Source organism: Phoenix dactylifera, chromosome 10 (assembly GCF_051530095.1).
Source record: "Phoenix dactylifera cultivar Ajwa chromosome 10, Ajwa_hap1_PhDact_Kaust_v1.1, whole genome shotgun sequence".
NCBI lineage: Eukaryota > Viridiplantae > Streptophyta > Magnoliopsida > Arecales > Arecaceae > Phoenix > Phoenix dactylifera.
The window spans coordinates 32,257,021-32,272,346 of NC_143199.1; the positions used below are offsets into that span (position 1 = coordinate 32,257,021).

The 15,326-nt window shown below is 36.1% G+C and overlaps 1 pseudogene across 1 annotated transcript; it reads left to right on the plus strand.

Annotated features, from left to right (window-relative positions):
- Positions 1-116: 116 nt before the first annotated feature.
- On the plus strand, positions 117-4,047 carry LOC103707021 (uncharacterized; annotated as a pseudogene). Its single transcript, XR_015969532.2, has 4 exons — positions 117-1,985; positions 3,027-3,276; positions 3,479-3,644; positions 3,766-4,047. The product of XR_015969532.2 is annotated as an uncharacterized LOC103707021 (transcript).
- The last annotated feature ends 11,279 nt before the right edge of the window (positions 4,048-15,326 follow it).

The window sequence follows — 15,326 nt, forward strand, 5'->3', positions numbered from 1 at the left end:
ATCAAATTTTACTTTAGCAGGGAGAGCTAGGACTGAATGGTTGCACCCTTGCTCTATTCTCCATTTAAAGGGGTTGTGTTTTAAAATCTTGGGGTATTTCCTTGAGTATATTGATTGGGGATTGTTCTTACTTGAAATGGTTGGTGAAACTCCAAGAATCATTCTCCCAGATGTCTTGTTTTTTTTAAAAAAGCTTATGTGAAGCTTGAAATTCAGGGTCTTGCAAATAATTAAAAGGCTCAATTAAGAACTCAGAATTAGTTTTTCCAGAACATATTTTATGTGAAAACTCCGCAATGTGGAGAAGTCTTTTGCATTTATGGTTGTTCTTTTGAGCCTTGCAGGGCAGGAAGACAAGTCTTCGGGCATAAATGATGGTGCTGCGGTAATTCAAACGTACACCCATGAGATTTGAAATTTTTTAAATTTTACCATCCTTCTCCTGCAAGGGAGTTCAAACGATTTGGATAGGACTCTAATATTTTTTTTCTCAATAACGTGTCATGTTTGGATGTATTCGTACATATAATATATGAATTATCTGCTTTAGTAAAATAATAATAATAATAATAAAAGTGTCGTGCAACATAATTGTGATGGGAAACGCCGCGCAAATTTAATTTTGATTCGTATGGTGCAATTTTTTTTGGTGTGCTTGACGCCTAATCAAAACATAATTGACCTCAAATGCTTTTTAACGAATAGACCAGCCGGGGCCGGACAAATTAAATCTTTTTCTTTCCGGGCCCGGTCCCGGGCGACCTCATCAGGTCAAATGGCCCGCGAGGATATAAAAAGACGGACCTCGGATCACTTCCCGCCCTCTCTATCCAATTCGCTTCTGGAAAATTTCAAATCCGTCGCAGCACCCTGATTCTCACAGTTGTCGCAATATTAGCGAACTAGTCCAGCCGGTCCATGACGTCCATCATCTGTCCCGATCAGACGGCTATCGTGAATACGAGCATCGTGTACTCGATCGGCTGGGGGAGGTTTCTTTTTCTCTTGGATATACGATAATTGGATGAGGGAATGGAAGAAGGGAAGGTTAGAGAAGGAGGCAAGAGCAACTCAGAGGAGCAGCTCCATTCCTTGTAAATTATGGGTGCTGGGCTTCTTCTGTGGTGCCTGCAACGCCTATTTATTTCTGGTCGCACTAACTTGTTTTTAGATCAGTGCAGTTTGGATTGGTTTTTTCGAGTTGATCAGGAGCAGCTTCTCAGAATCCAAGCATGATAGATTCTGGTGAGGGCCGTCTATGAGCCTAATTAATTAATTGGTTTCTTGCTTTATAATGATATCCTCTTTTTTCTTCCTATATGAACATTATAATTTGAATTTGAATAACCAACAGGGCTCTTTTTTTTAAAAAAATATTTCGTTAATGAAATCTATAGTTCTGGTATGAATTGTGATTAGTTTAGACAGTTGAAATTTCAAAGCAAATTATCAGAGGAAAGCCTGGAATGTTGATTCTGCCGGCCTTGTTATCTAGAGAGCACATTTGATAGTTTTAGGTTTATTTTGTGTTTTTTTTTGTTTGTGATTATGGATGCTGGTGAAAGTGTGAACTACAATTCTGTACCAAATGTTCCTCAAAAAATTTACGTTTATGTACCAAAAGAAAAGGGAACTTTAGAGGATTCTCAACGAACTGAAACATTGAGCAATGAAGAGAGGGTCCTGATGCTGTACTCGGCTTGGAGTTCTATACTGGATGGATCAAAAGATGGCGAGGGTAAAATATTTGTTGGAGGACTGCAGAGATCAAATGTGCCTCGAGCTCCTCATTTAGAGAACTGCAGATCAAGTGTGGAAGCAAATGAGCATTTTGACAACCATGGTGAAAATGGAGGTTTTCCTCCTTTGGACGCTGTGGAGAGGATTGTTAGGATTAGATTTACTTCAGCCAGACATTGTCGAAAGGTCCATACCAGACGCATGTTGCACGCAGGGCAAAGTTTGAAAGTGCTCATCCTCCTTGGGTATGTGTTTTTGTTAATCGTCTTATTTAATATTCGTAGCATTTTTCAAAAAGTGTTGTCTATTTGTGCACTGATTTATTGAATGCTTTCTGCATTGGCTTACATGAATTTAGTACGAAAGAAAGAAACATTCTGATGCTCATGCTTTTCTTTGAGATTCGGTGTAAGATTGATTTGCCCCATCTTTATATTTTTTTTTACCTTGGAATTCATATATAGAAGAATGCATCAATCTCTTTATGCAAGCATGACATATATCTTATGTTACTTCTATTCACTTGCGTTTATCTCTCACAGTTGATTCTCGTTGCAACTTGTTTAGTTACAAATACTTGTAGCAGAGATATTTTACAAATCCATTCGGGCCCTTGGACGGGCATAAAAGATATTCTGTGGATAAAATTCCTCCAAACCAATTCCAAGAGAGGTGTCAGGAAGAGGAATATGATGAAAAAATAGGGCATATGTATCTGTTTTAAAGGGTGATTTATACATACTCTTTTTTTCAAGATTCATCAATCCTTAATCGGCCCCGTAATTGAAATTCTCATTCTCCACACTGTTTGCATTTCTCTCATCGCCTCCTATATTACATTAATCCTGTGGATAACTTGAGTGGCCAAACAAGCTCCTATTGTTTTGAGAGTGCAATACTTGTTACACCATTGATAGATTGTGATAATGAAACATGAACTTGAAATATTCAGAATAAATTTGTGAACTAGTTTGGTGAGAAAGAAACTAAATTGAAAATGCAACGGATACCATGGCATAAGAGATAAAATTTGAACTACTCGTCTCTCCAGTCTCCACTAGATGCATAAATAAAAGAAGAGTACAGATAAGATTCTAATTAATTGGTGGGAAATGAACATATAATTTGCTTGCTAGTGTATTCCATAATTTGTCTACTTTCATTCGCCTCCTCTTAAGAAAGGAGGCAAATGAAAGTAGGCATTCACTTACTTTTGGTAGAGCTGTCCTGATCCTCCACATCTATTCTCAAACTTATTTGATTTTTCATTGTGTGCAATATTTCAGATCGTAGGATCTGATGAAGACAACTTCTCGCTTACTAGGCAAGTACAGAGAGATATATGGATTCACCAGCACCCAAAAAACTGCAAAGATCCTGACCTGCAGTTTCTAGTTGCTGACTGGGAGAGGCTACCAGGATTTGGAATGGGGGCCCAAATAGCTGGAATGGCAGGGCTGCTTGCCATTGCAGTCAATGAGAGACGGATTCTTGTTACAAATTACTACAATTGAGCAGATCACAGTGGCTGTCAAGGTGGCATTTCTATTTATGAAAAAAGAGATGCTTTATCTTTTACTTGCTTAATTCTGAAGTCTGGAGTTAAAATACTGTTTTTTTTTATATCAGAATCTAGCTAATTTAAAAATCTTATCCCTGTCTTCATCTTTACTTGAATTAAAAACTTCTCTCTACAAAATAAGTGAATTGACATGAAATAATAGATGTTGCTTGACAGGTCCATCACGGTCCCCTTGGTCTTGCTACTTTTTCCCGGAGACATCTCTTGAGTGTCAAAGACGTGCCTTTGACCTCATGAGGAGTCAGGAAGCTTGGAAAAATGGATTTATAACAGTGAAGGAAAACTACACATCAAAGGAAATATGGGCTGGAAGTATACCAAGGTATAATATTACTCGGATTGATTTCTGTTACTTCGTAATGAAAGATTGAATTATATTGACTTGATTTTTTTCTTCTTAAAACGAGAAATGACATGCTTTGAGAATTAATTTTCACATACAGAATATGGGGTGATCCATGGAGTTATTTGCAACCCACAACTGAGATAGGTGGAGATTTACTTTTGCATCATTGTAAAATGGATAGGAGGCGGTGAAGAGCACAGTTACTGAAGATCTAGATCTGTTCTTTTTATATGATAAAGTTTGTTGCAATAAAGGATAATCTTGTACTCTCTTAAGATCTTGGATGATTTTTCTTTTTTTCTTGGTACATCATGGGGAAGAACTTCCCAGTAATAAGTTTCAATATCATTGTTTTCTAATATATCAGTTACCTAGTCCATATCTTCGATTTTCATATTATCAAATCCACCAAGTGACCTTTGCTCCTTGAGATCTCAGCACGCTTGTCATCGCTAAAGTTTCAAGCAGTGTGGGGATCGTCAATGTGGATGGTCATAAATGTGGCAATCTTCTATTCACTGAATACTCTGTCAATAGGTTCCCAATGTTTTCCCAGATTTGCTGTGAATTTACTGCATATGCAGTATGAGGTGATGTATGACTCATTGCGTACACAAAGCTTCCACCAATCTAAACATCTCGAATAAATTTACTTGTTTCCTGTATTAGGTATCAAAACAATATTCTGATTTCTGACCATACAGCATGCACTTGCTTTACCAGCAACATGATCTACTGATTTGGGAATCTTGTCAACATAATTAGATGACATTATTATTTGTTTTGAGCTCGTGGTTTAGATTTCCTAAATCTTTCTGTAAGGCATGAGGCAGCTTAATCTAATGCCAGATTGGGTTATAGCAAACAGTACCATCAGGGAAAACCTATGTAGTGCCATAGCACATTATACTAAACCCCTGCAAGTTAAAAGGGATTGGAAGTTGTGGCATTATTTGGAGAACTGCAATGTGTGCTATCAGTTCGCAACCATCAAAAATCATTATGAGTTAGAGAAAATACATACAGATTACTGTGAGATGGCATAAATGAAAAAAGAAAGGGCTTATGGAGTTGAGATTAAATTGGATTTTGCTGGTGAGGATGTGCACCAACACCTACATATATATGTATATATATGCATATGTATGTGTATGTATGTACGTATATATATGTGTGTGTGTGTGTGTGTACACACACAAACATACATACATATTTTTTTTTCTTTATTTTGTGCCCTGTCAGGATCGGTAGGATTCCTAATAAACTGTGCTTGTGCTTGCCTTTTTTTGGAAAAAAATCTAAAACAAGATTCTTAAAATGCCTTTGCCTCTAAAGAGGACCTGAAATTTATATCCTTCGTATGCTAGAGATATTGGCCTAATATATATATATATATATATATATATATATATATATATATATATATATATATATATATATATATATATATATATATATATATATATATATATATATCTAGGTCTCTCTAAAAAGAAGTCAAGGCTACTGAAGTTCACTGAGACCTTGAATCATGGCGAAGGCAGATCTTGAACCCCAGACAATAATACCCAACCCAAGTGACTTTACCAACTAAATTCGTTGGCATATATATGCTTCTCTTTTATAAATGGAAAATTTAAAGATATGCATAATGTTGCTGCTAGTCAATTAAGTCGCTGAGATAATATTTTAGATGTAGCAGTTTGATTGTTATTATTCTTGTTATTCATCTCTGAATTTCAATGTTTGTGTATTAAAAGATGGCATTCTTTGTCTGCACTTAATGATTAAGGGGGCCATGCTGTTTACTTTCAGTTGCTTGGTTTATTTCTTAGTATCCTTTTCTCTTATCCTCTTCAATTCTCTTCTTTCTTCTACAGTGGAAATGGTGTTATCTGAGAATAAAACTCTAGACACTGCATGTTGTTTACCAATTGTTTCCTTTTATTTCCTGCTCTGATCTCTGGCACCTTCAACTATCCAATTCCAATAATTCCTGAATCTCCTGTTAAAAAAAATATCTCTGAATTTTACTATATTTACATTTTTTTTTTCATTCTTAGGCTGTTTGATATTTATTGAGTTTTCAAAGTGAATATATATGCAATCTACTAAACTTGGCTCAGCATAAAGCATTTGGTTTGCAAGCATCTAAAATGGTTGTTGGAACTCCTCCTGCCACTTGACCAAAGGTGCAATGGTTATAATCCTTTGCATTTGTAGGTTTCCCTTTCTACATGATTTTAGTACATTGTTATTTTGTTTTAGTTGTCTAGCAAAGCTTGAAGCTTGCATTTGAAATGTTGCAATTACCTTTGTTCAGATAGAATACTGACTATCTAGTATGATTAAGTAAATCTCTGTACTGCACTTAGATTGTTTGAAAATTTGTGAAAGTTGAAATTTATGTCAAACCAAGGAACATGAAAATTTGTTTTTCCACTTTAAAGGAAATAAATGGGCCAGTAGGAGAATGGTCGTTAAAAACAAATGAAAATAATTTATTGATGGCTTAAACATTCACATGTTATAGGGGGAAGTGGGTCAGATATTTAAATCAAACATTTGGCATGGGCACTTAAGTATGTGCAAGTCAAAGAATAGAGATAAATGATTGAATTCTGTATTAATGACTTAAAGTATTCAACTCCGAGAATGCTCCAAGGTGTTCTATGTTTTTAGTCATATAATGGCCAAAGAGGGGGTAAGCTTCTGAACATGGAAGCACATGGTTATCGTTTTTAGTATTATTAGCACATCTTGTTCACTTTTTGGAGTCAAAAGTAAGAGAAATGACACGTTTTACTTGATTAAAGAGAGTGTTGAGCTTACATTTTGCCTCTGAAAGAAGTTTAACTTCCTCGACTAAACCTTTACAATAATCATCCAGGGTATGGGTTGGTGAGTGTATGCTTAAATGCCAACCAGATGGCTTTTCTAAACTATAGCGGTATCACTTATCTGTATGATCAGAGAGATTAGTTCATCAAAAGATGAATGTAATGTGTAAAATGCAAGTTCAGTTTTATGTATCTATTATTCAAGTTTATCCAATATCTCCTCTGATACATAAAATATTTACAAGCTTTTGTTTGTGTTTATTCATTCCCTAGTTTCTCTGTACGGGAAATGCGAATCCATAATGCTAACTTCTCAGTATGGATCAAGATTTTTGCAATCTTTCTTCTATTCTTACCCATTAATGGAAGCCTCATGGCTGGATGGCTTGAGTTTTACCCTTGACAGGATCAAGTGACCCTATGTATAAGATTTCCTCGACCGTCCAAGATATGTTCAGAGAGGTTGTTTTATCTGCTATCATTCATTTTATTGCTTTGATTGTATATTGAGACCATCATATGGATTGAATTGAAGAATCTGGTGCAACTTCATGAACACTTATCGAGGTGTGATAATATCATTGTTCTTGTTTATTCACTAGGGATCCTATGATGGACGTAATACACACACAATACTCGAACTTCTGTTATCTGAGAGACATAAATAACAGACATAAGATTTAGTTTTTTCAGGTATAAGAGAAATGACTATGATAATTCTATATTTCAGGTAGTCAATAACAGATCTCAGGCTGACATTGAGCAGTTTGTGTGGTCTAACCATAAACCGTGATTTCCAAGGCCACCTCTAAGTATGCAAGGATGGGAGACAAATCTTGCGAAATGAAGGTTGTTGGATTTGAAAACTGCATGCAACTGGCAGACCGCATCCAAGAGTGCTTTCCAGACCTTAATAGCATATGGCTTTCCACAACCATGCAGGCATCTTATTCTCACTCGACCTCTGTAAACCTTCGTGCTTATTCACATGAATTTCTGAATTGATAAGAGAAGACTATATCCTCATTGGAACTTTTACTACGCAAATGTAACGCGCCAAGTTGGGAATATGACAATGGCCACATATGAGGCAAGTCTTGGCAGAGAAACCAGCACAAATTATCCCCTCGTTAATTTTATAACAGCAACTGAAGCAGATTTCTTCATTGGTGCCTTGTGATCAACATGGTGTTACCTCATAGAGGGCATGCGGAGCACTGGAGGGAAAGTTATGGCTGGTTGTCTGAGTGTCAACAAGGATCGGTTTTGGTAGCTCAAGCAAATTAAGAATGTGGATACGTAAAGTGTATGATATCTTTGGTTCCTTTTCTTTTGTTGCGAATAGAACTTTTCTTTTTGGTCCACATCATTTGCTATTGTACAGAAAGAGCAGACTATGGAGCTTAGTAAAATCTATAAATATGTTGAGACTTCTCATGAATCTACTTCATGCGTTCCTTCTCTTTCTTTTGCTCTATCAAAGCATGGCAAATCGGAAAGTCAAATTTTATGATTCTGTGGCTCCTATGAACAAGGGTGAGTCACAATTCTATAGTTGATGGTTATGCTCATCTCTAGAACTAATTTATTTTTCATAGGGTTCTGATTAGGTTTAAAAAAGAACTGATAATTACGGTAAAACACTTGTTAAACTCAGACCAGGCGGCTGTTGGCTGCAAAACCATTACCTTCTCGATGAGTGCTCCCAACGTTGGATGGGCCCATGCTGAGTGGCTTCATGGTGGCTTAAATACTATGGAAGCACTCAAGGGAGGTTCCACTAGAGTCGTAGTAGTGGTCATGAAATCACTGCATTTCAGCTTGTTCCCCACTCAAGGGAGTGGCCTTAGGTGATCGCATCCTTCCATGGTGGAAGCCCTTTAATTCCAGAGGCAAGTAGGAGAGGTAGTGCTTTCCAGCCTATGAGTTCAGGCCAAATTGAGAAGAAGAGAAATTCCTCGGATTTGGCATTGCTCAGGGACCGGCAAATTCTGGCCTCGGCCACCCCTGCCACTGACTTCGACCATGATGCCCCATGATCTAGGCTTACGACTCAAATACGAATACCAAATGAACCTTCTGACGCTTTGAAGGTTGCCTTTACAATGCAACTGTTGGAGTAGATGCCCGCACAGGGACAGTAGAGTTGGTGTTTTCCGGCAAAGCTAACTGTGTCATTCGTTTGCTTGCTTCAGATTCAGGTTCGTAACTTGCGAGTTGGACAAATCCAGGAGAAACTTCTTGTCGTTGATAGAATTGAATAATTGTGTGTTTTAAATTTCTTTTTTTCTGATATGCAGGATTGCTTATGGTCAATCATCCAATTTGTCAAGCCATTTGATTTCTCAATTGAACAGTCAAGATTGTGAAAAACCTATCAGTTCTTGGCATCATTATTGGTTGCCAAACCAGAAACCTAAACTCGTAGAGAAAATAAGAAAAGGAATTCAAGAGAAGCATCTAATGAAAACTTAATAAATTACAATGAGCTTGGAAAGAATAGAGGGCTGGAGTCGTGCAACGTGACATACATGCTCCCCATGCTGCCGAGGCAAATTGGCCAGGCCTCGACTTTTCCCACAGTACTAACTTTGCACCCTTCATAAAATGGGTGAAAGCCGGCGGCATATAATGTTGGATTATTAGTCTCTATGTGTCCCGCTGCATATTTTAGTTGGATAATTTTGGGTGGTAGGTAACTACCCGCTATCTCTATTTATGCCTAAGATAGTTTTTTTGATGGAAGAAAAATGACAAGCTTTTAGTTATCTGATAAGGTCCCTAGCTTAGCCTATTTTAAGCCTATGATATCCATCGGTCTTATGGCTTTTACGGAGGCATAGATTAGAAAACTTCTTCTTGAAGTCTCTTGTAGATAGACTCAAATCAAATACTTAAACAATTATAGCTAGAGATATGTATCACTAATATTATTGCTGCATAAAATTATTTTGCATGAGATAATTTCTGACATTGTGGCATCAAAGCCATTATCTAGCTTTAGTGTTTAGTATTTATATCTAAATCATATGTGATCTTGATATTACATGGTTAGTTTTATATGTCATACTTGTATGTTTGTTCTGGCATAGCGGAAATTTTACAAAGAATGTTGTGGGAATTTACTGACCATGTCATAGAGAAACATTTTAGATGTTATTTTTGTCTAAATTCTTAACACATTATTTGCAGTCTGGAGAAAGGATGGTGCTTGTGTTTAATAAGGAAGATGCCTATTAATCAATCAAAATAATTGAGGACATGCCAGCTTTTAGGTAACAGGGTTCACGAAATAGACCCGTATGTGTGCCATGTGAGTGAAGAATTTTTTTTTAAAAAAAATTGCTGACTGTTGAATTAAATGATTGAGCCAAAGTAGATTGAGTCAATTCTTTTGTGGTTTAGTGTGGTTCACTTGAAATTGGTCAAACCGGATTTAATTAATTAGTCCAATCACTACAAGAAACTTGGACATTAGCGACGCTTTTTTTGGCTATTAGCGTCGGTAAAGCGTCGCCTATGCTACAGTGGAAAAAATATTTCCCGACGCTTTTAAAAGCGTCGCTAATTCCAATTTAAAGCGTCGCTCTTTCACGACGCTTTAAAGCGTCGCGAACTCCCGACGCCTTAAAGCGTCGCGAATTTCTATTTGCCAAAAAAATTACCATTTGCGGTCTGCATCTTCTCCTCCATTCAGAAATACAAATAACCTCCCCAATCAGTACCTTTATTCCATCCGCGCAGTGTGGTTGGGTTTGGCTATATAAACAGTTTTTTTTTCCAGATCTGCCGATGTGGGACTAAGATGAGGTGATTTTTTGGCTTCCGACGACGCTTTTCACGACGCTTTTAAGCGGCGTTATTTAACAACGCTAAAATGCGTCGTTAAAAGTTGCGACGACGCTTTTAAACGTCGGCAAATGTTGACGGGAAAAGTTTTTTGCCGACGCTTGGAATAAGCGTCGGCAAATAAGAGTCGGTAATGTTCTTTTTTTGTGTAGTGAATTTATGACTTCATTATGGTTTAATTTGTGCCTTTTTGCATAATACCTGATTAATTTCATCTGATTAAACTGAGATAGACACGTTATTGATTTAATTTGACTGTCGTTCGTGTGAACCAATCTGGCTTGGGTTCATCCAAACCATAAAGGATCAATCTGTACAAGTAAAGAACACAGGGACCTGTGAATAATTTCTGCGGATCTGTTTATAAATATTATTTTACTGTTAAGGACGGTAGGGACCTACATATAACAGCATGTTTGTTTTACACATTACATGATTAATTTGTTTATTTTATTTTATCAATATCTGGACAGGTTGATAATTTATTTATAATATAACATTTTGAGATATCATAATCTTATGAGTAGCCATAGTATCTTAAGTCATTATGATATATAATGAATTTAGTCACATATAGATAAGTAATTATTTAATAGCATGGTCACCCGACTCTCCAGGGAGGTAGCCATTTTGGTGCAACTTACAGCGACGCTTAAAAAGCGTCGTCGATTCTAAAGATGTACCGATGCTTTTTAAAAGCGTCAGTAAAATTTGGCGATGATCAAAACTATCCCGACGCTTTTTCCTAGCGTCGGAAAATCTACCTTTTTCTGTAGTGGTAAATCCTAAACCTTCCTATGCGTAGAGGTTGCAAACCTGCATAGAATTTATTTAATTCTTCATTAATAACAGAAGCAAACACAAACACCAAAATGAAATATTCCATACCTGTCGGCCTAAAAAAATTCCGATTTTGATGTCTAGTTTACTGTCCTATTCCAATTAATGCACCAAAATGGCTACCTCCCTGAAGAGTCGGGTGACCATGCTATTAATGCACCAAGCGTCGGTAAAATTTGGCGCTTATCAAAACTATCCCGACGCTTACATTTATGTGCTATGAATCTTATTTTAATGAAGCTCCTAATAATACTACTTGGTGGATTGATTTAGCTACTACAATTCGCATTGCTAATAATGTACAGGATTTTCAAAACTGGAGGAAACCAGTGGAAAGTGAACAAGGCATCTATTCAAAAAACTATATGCATTCACATATAGAAGCAGTGGGGACTTATAGATTAGTTTTAAAATCTGGTTTTCAATTAGATTTTGTAAACATCTTTTATGTTTCATTATTTTTGAAATTTGGTTTCTATTTCAAGATTGACTTGTATGAGATTTGAATTTAATTTTCATAGTTTAGTTATGAATCTTTTAAAAGACAAAAAAATTGTTGGTTTTGAAATTTTAGTTGATAATTTATTTAAATTTGAATTAGACCTCACTTGTGAGTTTAGTCTTTTAACCCTGCACGGCAATAAAGTTGGCGTTAAGTGTGATATTATTAATGAATGCTCCTCTAAGCTTTGGCATAGGAGATTGGGACAAATCTCCATAAAAAGAACTAAAAAGTTAGTAAACAATGGAGTCCTAAAGATTTTTGACTTTACGGACTTTGGTACTTGTGTAGACTGCATAAAGAAAAAAACAAACCAACAAGACCACTAAAGGTGCCAAAAGGAGTACTAAGCTTCTAGAGATCATGCACACAGATATCTGTGGACCATTTCCTACCCTATGTCTAAATGGTCAGAAATATTTTATTTCACTTAGTGATGACTATTCAAGATATATGTATCTCTATCTCCTATTTGATAAAGCAAAAGCATTTGATGCATTTGAGATTTTCAAAGTAGAGGTAGAGAAACAAAAGAAAAAGAAAATTATAATTATAATATTAGATATGGGTGGAGAATATTATGGAAGGTACGTAGAAAAGAGACAAATGCTAGGTCCATTTGCAAAGTTTTTTGAAGAATAGGGCATTATTGTCCAATACTCAATGCCAGATACACTACAACAAAATGGTATTGCGGAAAGAAGGAACCACACACTTATTGGCATAGTTAGAAGCATTGCAAGCAATTCGAGTTTACCTTTATCCTTATAGAGTGAAGCCTTAAAAACTATAGTATACATCTTAAATAGGGTTTCATCTAAGATTGTTCCTACAACACCTTTTGAAATATAGAATAGATGGAAACCAAGTTTAAGATATTTACACATATGGGGTTGTCTAGTTGAAGTGAGAGTTTATAATCCACAACTAAAAAAACTGGATGCAAGAATAATAAGTAATTTTTTTATTGGCCATGCAATTAATTTCAAAGGATAATTTCAAAGTAATCCTTTAGATGGTTACCATTGTAGCATAAAGCAAATTATTATTGCATCATCCATTATGGAGACAAAATTCATCGCATGCTATGAAGCAACATCACAAGCACTATGGTTAAAGAATTTTATATCTGGCCTAAAGGTTGTTGATTCTATTGTTAGGCCATTGTAGATTTTTTGTGATATTTCGGCTGTAGTTTTTTCTCTAAAAATAATAAAAGTGGAAGCTGAAGTAAGCACATCGATATAAAGTATTTAATTGTCAGAAAAATATTAAGAAGCAAAAAGTAGTTATTAAGCACATAAATATTGAGTTAATGATCACTGACCTCACTAAAGGTTTGCCGGCTAAGTTGTTCAGGGATCATGTATGTCATATGAAACTTGTTGGCTCATTTTGAATTATTGCTTTTAATTACCTAATTATTATGTATATCTGTAAACATATTTGGTTAATTAATGACATGATGTCCATTGTGCACATTAAGTAATTCGTCATTTACAAGGTCATGATCTATTTTGATCAATAAAGTTGGACTGAATGATTTATAAGAAGATCATTTATAAAGTATCATGAGGTACTCAATTAAAAAGTATCATACATTGTAATACATGGAAGGAACTGCTAACCTAGAGCGAATGACAGAATTACTATTTGAATAATAGTTACATAACTGGCTGATTAGTTGAGTGACAATAAAGTGATTGTGACCATACTATTATGTTAAGGATTGTCTGACTACGTCATGTGGGCCAAGTGAGAGAATGTTAAATTAGTCTTTATGTAGGCCCACGTACATGGTTTAGTTGGATAACTTTGGATGATAGATAACTATTTACTATCTCTAGTTATGCCTAAGGTAGTTTTTTCGATGGAAGGAAACTAACGAGATTTTAGTTATCTCATAAGGGTCCCAATCTCGCCTATTTTAAGCCTGTGATATCCTTCAGTTTTATGGCTTTTACGGAGGCATAGGTTAGAAGACTCCTTCTTCAAGTCTCTTGTGGATAGTCTCTAATCAAATACTTGAATAATTATGGTTGAAAGTACGTATCACTAATATTATCGCTGCATAAAATTATTTTGTATGAGATACTTTCTCACATAGAATTCAAGGGGTCAGCATCATGTTGAAGAGGACATCATTCTTTCCCGTATCATCAGCTAATCCGAACAGTAGAAATGTTCGTGGATCATTTGGAAGGAAGCAAGGGAGAGCAGACAACCTAGTAATGGGCATAAAGCTCTTGTCCAACTCACTCGACTACCCACTATTACAAGAGCACAGCATGTCACTCTGGGCATGCAAGTTGAATACTTCTATATCTGCTCAAGGAAACTGTTGTGCTTGCTAGTAGTGTAAAGATGGGGTTCTCTACATGATAAATATAATTGCATAGAGACAAATTTAAAACCTGAGCAGTGAATAGTGATATATGGCGCCTTTGCATTTTCCTGATTGGTTGCCATTGAGAAAATCTAGATGAATTTTTTCTATGATCACTTATGCTGCCTTGAGCTGTGGAGCTATTGCAGTCTTTCATCCACTTTGAACTTTCCTGCAGCTTCTTCCTTTTAGCTACAATAGAATGTACAAAGCAGTATATTTGACAAATGACGTCCTATTGCCTGGCCTTGAGTTCCCATGAACGACATCAACTTCTTGTCATGCCTACTGTAAGGGGTACTCCCCTTCTAGTTTCAAAAGGATGAACTTAACTTCCAGTGGCGTATATCCTTAAAAATTATAAAATGGTAAAAGCAAAATAGAGGAGGTGGTGTTGGGCATCGGATCACCCTGATTATGTCATCACTAATCATACTATTAATGAGGGATTAAAGATAATATAATCAAATAGATAGTTATGCACAACGGCAAGATTTCCCACTCAACAAGTATCTCTGCATGAAATCAGATCAAATGCATATCCTAGACATCAAGGCATGTCATCGCACTAATATCGATTAAATTTACACACCACTAAAGATCTGCTTGCTTAATTTAGGCTAGCTGATTTGTGCTTATGGAGATGACTTGCCACGTATAAACCCACCTACTAATTAACGATTATCGCCAAATGCTGCAAAGCTGCATCATGTCTCTATGATCTTCTCTTTAGGTTTTCTCATGCTCTACAGCATGAACCTTCTCCTAAAAAAGAAACATATGTTACTTGATATGGTCACATGGTGGACAGACATGCATGTGCACCGATAACTAGAACACGGCGATACATCGGATGTTAGCTGAAGGCTATGCCGTCCCTAATGTTTTGATGCCAATATACCTTAATTATTTTTTTTTTAAGGAAGCTTAATTTTATCGGCTCATTGCACACAGTCATTCTGAAATGATGTCTTGAAGTTCAAAGCCACTAAATATACATGCATACATACATGCGTACATGCATATGGACATATGCATATATGTGTGTGTGTGTGTGTGTGTGTGTAAATGGCAGAATGTATAGTCATTAAGACATTGAGCAACGTATATAAATTGAATGCAAGCAAAGGTAACATCGACATTTATATGATTCGGATCAACATTAGAGAAAGGTGATTTGTCGACTTTATATCTTAATCACATCTAAAGGCATAAGGATGAAAGGATTTGGATGAAACCAA